The 8,111-nt window shown below is 44.4% G+C and overlaps 1 pseudogene; it reads right to left on the bottom strand.

Moving 5' to 3' along the window:
* Positions 1-858: 858 nt before the first annotated feature.
* LOC103292936 (ras-related protein Rab-11A-like) lies at positions 859-1,543 on the bottom strand (annotated as a pseudogene).
* Positions 1,544-8,111: the final 6,568 nt, after the last annotated feature.

Below are 8,111 nucleotides of genomic sequence, written 5' to 3'. Positions count from 1 at the left end.
CTACAGAGAGAGAACGCATGAACTCTGGGCCTTGGTTAAACTTTGATTATATTATCTCTGACTTGGGAAAGAGCAGGCTTTCTTTCAAGTTAACCAGTCTTTTCCCTGACTCTTTGCAGGCTTGTGCTGGGGACCTCCCCCTGCACCATCTTCGCTTCTACTGTGAATGTGCCCAGCAGAAGGCATTTCCCTTTACTGGTGCCAGAAATGTACTGAATAGAGAGGTTGTTCCTTTGGGAGATTGGAAAGCCACCAGCTTGAGGATTCAGTCCCTTTGGCGTAGGATGTGGCTGTCCCCTGGGGTGTCTGTGAAGTTGCCCCTTCCTTCCAACAGCTACTTACCTACTGTAACAGACCAAGGAGTTGGGATGCCAGGTGAAATCCTGCCTCCACCTAAGGGTGGAGAGAAGCTGATAAAATATTTCACACCTTGGCTGAGGTCTTGCCCTGTAAGCATGGGCTCCTTCCGGGTCTTGCCTTCTAGTCAACCTTAGAATTTACATTTGCAGAGTTAGCAAACACCGATGGAACACTTTTTGTGTTCCAGGCCCTGTGATGGGGGCTTATTCATGTTACCTCACATTAGGCTTTCTTTCTTTTCTTTTTTTTTTTTTTTTACAATCCCTTTTTCTCTTAGGTCCTTGGAGACTTCATATAAACATCTTATTAGCTGGATTGTGGAAGAGGGATTAGTTTTATTGTTTGGGGATTTCAAGAATAGTTAATACTTATTACTATTATCATCATTTATTTTTTTATTTTTTAAATTATTTTTGACCACAAGAATTACAAAGATATTTAAATCTCAGACCTGGGAAATGGACTATACACAGCCTTGTGTGGGAGAAGAGAAACGCCTTACATGTTCTGACTGCACTGCCAAACCTCCGAATGCCAAACCTTTGGCTTATTTTCAGTGGTTGGTGGAACATGAACAGGAACCACAGTGTTGCTTGGAGACATGTCATTTTCACGTCTGTCTGACATTTGCTTCTGGGAAACAATGCGGTGTATCTCTGTCAGAATTGTCTGAAAAGCAGCTTCTAACTTTGTAGAGTCTAGAGCTGATGTCTCAATGAATGACAAGCCATTCTTTTCTGCAAAAGCTCTTGCTTCATCTGTAGGGACTGCCCTGAGATGATGCAAATCACTCCTATTGCCCACAAGCATGATAACAATGTTACTATCAGCATGAGCTCTCAGTTCTCTCAGCCATCGCTCTACATTTTCATATGTGAGAGGTTTAGCAATGTCGTCAACCAACAAGGCACCTACAGCTCCATGATAGTACGCTGATGTTATAGCTCGATATCACTCTTGCCCAGCCGTGTCCCATATCTGTGCCTTTATTGTTTTCCCATCAACCTGGATGCTTCTTGTTGCAAACTCTACTCCAATGGTGCTCTTGCTTTCAAGATTAAACTCATTTCGAGTAAATCAAGACAGGAGATTACTCTTTCCAACACCAGAATCTCCGCTAAGGACAACTTTGAAGAGGTAGTCGTACTCGTTGTCGCGGGTGCCCATTGCGCGGCCGAGGAGAGAAGGGCTGGGAGCAGCAGCGGTATCGGCCACTATTATCACCATTTATTGAGCACTTACTAAATCCCAGGCATGAATTAAGCATTTCAGATTTTTGCTCTCCCAATTCATTTTCATAGCAACTCTAGAGATGTATCATTCCCTCTTAGAGATAAGGAAACAGATGTTTAGAGGCTTTAAATAAATGTCTAACGGTCCTCTAATGGTCTTGCCAGGACTGGTGCTCAGATCTGTTTGTGTCCAATCAGACTGCTCTGATACCCTAGGATTGTGGTTCTCAACCTTTGGGGGGCATAAGGGAACGTTCATGAAACTTTTTAAAAAGTAAATGTTTTATTTGGAATAATTTTAGATTTGCAAAAAAGATGCAAAGACACAGTGTTCAAGCCCAATTATGTTGAGTGTTCAAATGTAAATATGGAAAATTTGATTTAAAGAAACAAATGATGAATTTAATCCAAGTTTGGGGTGGTGGTGGTGGTGAAGGATGGCCGCACAGATACTGGTGCTAAGTTCTAAGGGATGTGTAGTTTCCCAGCAGCCAAGTAGGAGGCAGCAAAGGTGCTCAGGCTCCAGGGATCTCATAAACAAAGGCACAGCTGCCTGAAAGTGCATGAGGATATTTGGGCAAGGATAAGCTCCAAGGTGGGTCTGAAGTATGAGCTCATGGTAGAAAAGTAGATTAGGTCAGGAAGAGAATCCTAAAATATCTTTTTAGTAACACGATCATGTATGTTCATCAGAATGAACAGTTTGGACTATGGAGAGGATGGATTTAGAGGTTTGCTGGACTGTGGTTCTTCAAACTCCACAAGTCCAAATCGGAATTAATTCCCCATTGTTCTCCGGCATTTCTCATCTTGGAAGTTAAGGCTTGCGTGTCATATCCAATCACTCTCCAGGCCTATTGATTTTTTTTTTACCCCCTTCTCTCCAGCCCCACTGCCATTGACATAATTAAAGGCTTCATCTCTTTTCTGAGTATTGCATTAGCCTCCCACATATTCCCTTGATCATAATGTAGCTCTCATTTAATTTACCCTCTCCACTGTTGGTAATGTTTCTAGCATACTGAGTTGATTTATGTCACTCCCACACTAAACTCCTTCAGTAGCTGTCTTTATCCATAAAATAAAAATAGAAACCTCTCGGCATTGCTTCTAGGACCTTTCATGGCAGGACAGATCCCTACATTCCACCTCTTATTCACCCATTATAGCACTTCATGTTTTAGCAGCATGGAGCCACTCATGGGTCCCCCAAACATCAAGCTGTCTTAGGCCCCTGTGCTTTTGCATCTGCCATTTTCTCTGCTTCAGACACCATCCTTCCCAGCCCCATGTATCCACCTGCAAACTCTTGCTCCTGCTTCAAGTCTCAGCCTAAAGGGCACCTCCTTGGTGAAGCCTTCCCTGATTCCTCCAGGCAGACCCACAGCCTGTAGCAACCAGCCTGGAAAGGCAAACCACAGCCTGCAGCAGCCAGTCCATGACATTGAATCACAGCCTCTATAGCAATCGGTCCTGTGTGGCTGGGATTTCATCAATACCTGACAGCTTCCCTAAGCTTTGTCCTCACTTCCAGCTGAGGACCAACAAGAGAAAGCTAAATACGTCCCCCTAACCAATCGCACGGGATGCTCTGCTTCTCGTTAGCCTGCATCCAGCTTCCCCAGGCCAACAGCTGCCAATTGAAGCCTTCCTTCTGCCCACTACAAAGCTTTCCCACACCCCTGCCTGCTTTTGAGGCTCTGTCAAGATGCAAGTGATGGTGGTTGACTCCCTTAATAGAGCAAGTTCTGAATAAGTAGCCTTTACTTGTTCTCATGTGGGTGGTCTTTATTTCCACCCTTGATTGTGTGCTGGTACGCTTTAGTAATGGAGTTAAGAACATGCCAACCTCAAATGTGCCATTTTGCTATGTTGATTATTTTGAGCTGAAGCACTTGAAAAACAGCAAAAGGGGAGAGGGAGGGAGAGGCAGAGGGAGAGGGAGAGGGAGAGGGAGAGAGAGAGAGAGAGAGAGATCCTCTGAACTCCTCTTATCTATCTAAGGACCAGTCCTCCAAAAGGATCTCAATTGTCATAAATCCCCTTTCCCCTGGGATTTCATCAACCAGAGAAGACTGACTCTTACCACAGGAGAGGAGGCTGGCAGTCAGCACCACACCGAGGCATACCTTCTCACAGCTGTTGTATCTCCCATGTATTCTTTGAAGGGCCCATTCATTCATCTTTTCTAGAAACCATTTACTCTCCCCTAAGTTGCCTACACCCCTTCCCCTATTAAGATGGCACATAAGCTCTCACCACTTCGGAGGGTATTCAATTTTGTTTGTGGTGCTCGTGTGCACAGAGTGTTAAAAATGAATAAATGTGTATACCTCCCTCCTGCTCATCTGCCTATTGTCAGTGTACCTCATGGACCTAGAGTAGGAGGGCAGAGGCAAAGTCTTTCTTCCCCTACAGCATCCCCTGGTGCCTTGCGAACCCCTTCTATGGAATTCAGATGACTCCTACCTTGAGGAGTTACTATAAGAATTAGAGACGCTCCAACACAGGTGAATCTCAAATGCATTATGCTAAGGAAAAGAAGCCAGATTCAAAAGGCCACATCACACATGACATTCTGAAAAGGGCAAAACTAAAGAGACAGAAAACAAGTCAGCAAATGCCAGAGGTGAGGGGTGGGAGGAGGGTGGACAAGGGGCACGAGAGAATTTGGGGGGATGACGGAACTGTTATACATCTTGATTACAGCGATGGCTGCATGTCTATTAGTGTCAAAATTCACAGAACTGTACATAAAAATGATGAATTTCACTGTGCAGAAAATAGACCTCAGTAAACTTGCTTTGGAAAGTCATGGCAGAAGTAAAAGGCACGGACACAATCATTCTCTCATGCCAGCCCCTGGAGACAGCCACGTGGGCTTAGATGGCACCTCTGAGCTTGCTGAGCTTAGTCCAAGCCTGTTTTTCCTCATCCTTGCCTACATCCTCTAAGACTGCCCGCCCACACCTCCATGTCTTGGGGAATTTGTCACTCTGTGGAACACAGACTCGGCCCAGGGAAGGCGGGGCCGTGTGTGATCTGGAGTGGTACTAGGGCCACTCAGAACCAGCACGACCATCCTCACCTATGGAAGCAGAGACAGCGTCGTGCCCTGTTGCTCAGGATCCCATCAGCTAACACTTCATTTATCATCAGCATCTATGGAAATTCACGTTTCTTACTCCAAGCCACCAACTATGATGTTGACACAACCAAAGAGCACCGGCTACAAATCAGACGTGTATGTTATGTGTAACCTGCTAACAAAGTGATGAATTTCCCCTCACTTACACCAGGGAGACAGAGAGCTGGAGCTGTGAGTGTTTAATCAAACCGGAAAGTGAGAAAGAAACAGAATATGGCAATGGAGCCTGTTAATCTCAGCCCAGCCACAAGCCTCCATTTCTATGGAAACCGTGAAAGGCAGTTTGGATAAAAGGAAATGAAATCAGAGAAAAGAAGGGATTTAATGTGTTCTAAGTAAGGCTGAATTCCAAGGCTGGTCAGTTGACAGGCAGCTTCACAGCTCAGGAGACCTGGAATTCCCGGCACTGGCCAAGGCCTTTCACAGCCTGGGGGCCAGGGGGAAGCCTGGGTCTCCAACCTCTTCAGGCCTCAGGGCTACTTAAGGAAATCCATGTGTGTGGGTGGGGCTGGTCAAAAGCACAGGCCCGAGAAAAGAACAAAGGAAGTAGTTCCTGCACCTCATATTTGGGATGGCACCCCTCCTCAGAATCGATTACATTCAAATTATTAATGCCTGACGGAACGTTCCTGATGCCTGACCAGCTTCATATCACTCTTATCTGTAGATTCTCCCACCAGGAGAAAAGACTCTTTGGAATAAGTACGGAGTGTTAGAGAATCCAGGTAAGCAACAGAAACCGTCTATGCATTCGCTTCTGACAATTGACTGCTTCCCTGACCTCCCGCAACATGTAGATTCCTCATCCATAATTTATAAGCTGGAGAAAGCCCTGCATGTGCTTCCACTGTAGCAATGACCATGTTACCATAATAGGCTGTTTACCTGCTCTCTTCACCATCATGTTGCAATCCAGCTCAGTGCCCAGCCCTTCTAACAACTACTGTGAGAGGAGCAGCTAACCCTTACATAATAACTAGCACACATTGCCCTTAGAGTGTCTGCTATACTCTACATTCTTACATGTATTAGCTTTTAAAATTCTCACTATTGCCGAAACCGGTTTGGCTCAGTGGATAGAGCGTCGGCCTGCGGACTGAGAGGTCCCAGGTTCGATTCCGGTCAAGGGCATGTACCTTGGTTGCGGGCACATCCCCAGTGGGGGGTGTGCAGAAGGCGGCTGATCGATGTTTCTCTATCATTGATGTTTCTAACTCTCTGTCTCTCTCTCTTCCTCTCTGTAATAAAATCAATAAAATATTTAAAAAAAATAAATAAATAAAATTCTCACTATTAATATATCCATTTTATAGATGAGGAAACTGAGGCACAGAGTGTTCAAGGTGCTTGCCTAAGTAAATGGCAGAGCTGGGCTGTCTGCTCCAGATTCTATAATAATGATCTCAAGTAAAGGTCTGCTGAATGAATAGCTTGCCAAGGCCCTGTCCTTGGCCTCTTCTCTCACTTTTCCCCAAGGTCTCACCTATCTCCTCAGTTCCAGCTATTACATTTCTGCAGGTGGTTCCTAGATCTGTATCTACAGCCCCGATCTCTCTCCTAAGAGCCGGTTCCCAATTGATAGAAAGATATCCCTGCTTTCCATATGTTTATGGTTAGGTCAAGAGACAGATACATAACCAAGTAGCTGTGAATCATTCTTCCCACTGCTGCCCTACCACCCTATCCCCTTTCCTGATCTCTTTACACACACACACACACACACACACACACACACACACACGCACGCGCGCGCGCGCGCGCGCACGCACACACGCACACGCACGCACGCACGCGTCCCAGAAGTTCATACCCTACTTCCTTCTCCTCGGCTTGGTATAACTGACCAGAGCAGTGTGTCCTGCTTTCCTCTCTCCTTGTCTCGCCATCTCTCTAAAGGCCCCATAAAATCCCTGAATTAAAAATGAAATCAGATCTGCAAAACAGTTCCACAAGGGAGACAGCTGAGCAAAGCCAGTTTTAATTTCCTCTGCCACATGGGACCTTGTCTTAATTCAAAATTATCAGTGTCTTGTATTTCTTTTAAAAATTGATGTCACGTTGACCTCAGGACCCAAAGGCTAAACTTGTAGACAATTTCAAATAAGATTCAAATTATTAATGCCTCACGTATATGTCCCCGATGCCTGAACAACCTCATGTCCCTTTTCTCCTAGTCTCTCCCACCAGGAGAAAATTCTCTTCGGAATAAGTACAGAGTCCAGATAAGCAGCAGAAACATCCCATGCATTCGTTTCTAACAATCGACTTCTTCCCCGGCATGCCTTGCCATGTATCTCCTGAAGTAGGCTCATCCATAATTTATGTCATCAGTCCGATCTACAAAAACTCAGATTAACTTGCTGGTGACTTGCCACTGTGCTTTTCTCAAAGAAAAAAGAAGGCTGCTATTCAATATGGTGAACCTTTGTTGCAAGCCCACTGCAAGCCATAAACAGTGTCAGGAGCGGACACATGTGCTTTCTCCGTGCTGATGTTTTGTTTAACCGAGGAGACAGATACACAGACAAGAGAAAAACTATAGAAAAACTTATGTACAGTAAAGAACAAAGCAAAGAAACAATTTTGTTCCAGAGGTATGTGAAGGCAGGGGAGAATTGGGGCTTTGAAGGGTTAGGGTCTCTTAAACTGAGACCTCAAAAATGAGGTCCCAACCCTGTGATCAGCTCAGTCCCCTGACCAGTCCCCTGTGACCATCAAATTTAAAATATGTACCAGTTTGAGGATCAGAAATTATATCATGTGGTTGTTTTAATTTTTATGACAATGAACTTGTAAGGGTCAACATCTTTTTATGTTTTTTGTTACTATTTGGGTTTCCCCTGTGAATTGCCCATATTTTTCTATTGAATTTTTAATGAATTTTTCTATTATTGATTTGAAACAGTTTATCAATAAACATGTTGAAAAAAATCTAAGTTAGTCTTTAAATTTCCTCTTGTTTACAGCACTCTTTGCCATGGAGAAGTTTCCACTGTGATGTAGTCCGACATACGGATCCTCTCCTCTGTGGCAGGTATCTTCCATGTCCGATCAGAGACTCCATCCATACTCTGATGTGATAAAGATAGTCTTTTATATGGTCTTTTAAAAGCTTCAGCTGAAACCGGTTTGGCTCAGTGGATAGAGCGTCGGCCTGCGGACTCAAGGGTCCCAGGTTCGATTCCGGTCAAGGGCATGTACCTTGGTTGCGGGCACATCCCCAGTAGGGGGTGTGCAAGAGGCAGCTGATCGATGTTTCTCTCTCATCGATGTTTCTAACTCTCTATCCCTCTCTCTTCCTCTCTGTAAAAAATCAATAAAATATATTTAAAAATAAAATAAAATAAAATAAAATAAAATAAAATAAAAGC

The sequence above is a fragment of the Eptesicus fuscus genome, chromosome 13, assembly GCF_027574615.1.
Source record: "Eptesicus fuscus isolate TK198812 chromosome 13, DD_ASM_mEF_20220401, whole genome shotgun sequence".
Taxonomy (NCBI): domain Eukaryota; kingdom Metazoa; phylum Chordata; class Mammalia; order Chiroptera; family Vespertilionidae; genus Eptesicus; species Eptesicus fuscus.
This window is presented reverse-complemented; position numbering and strand designations above follow the sequence as displayed.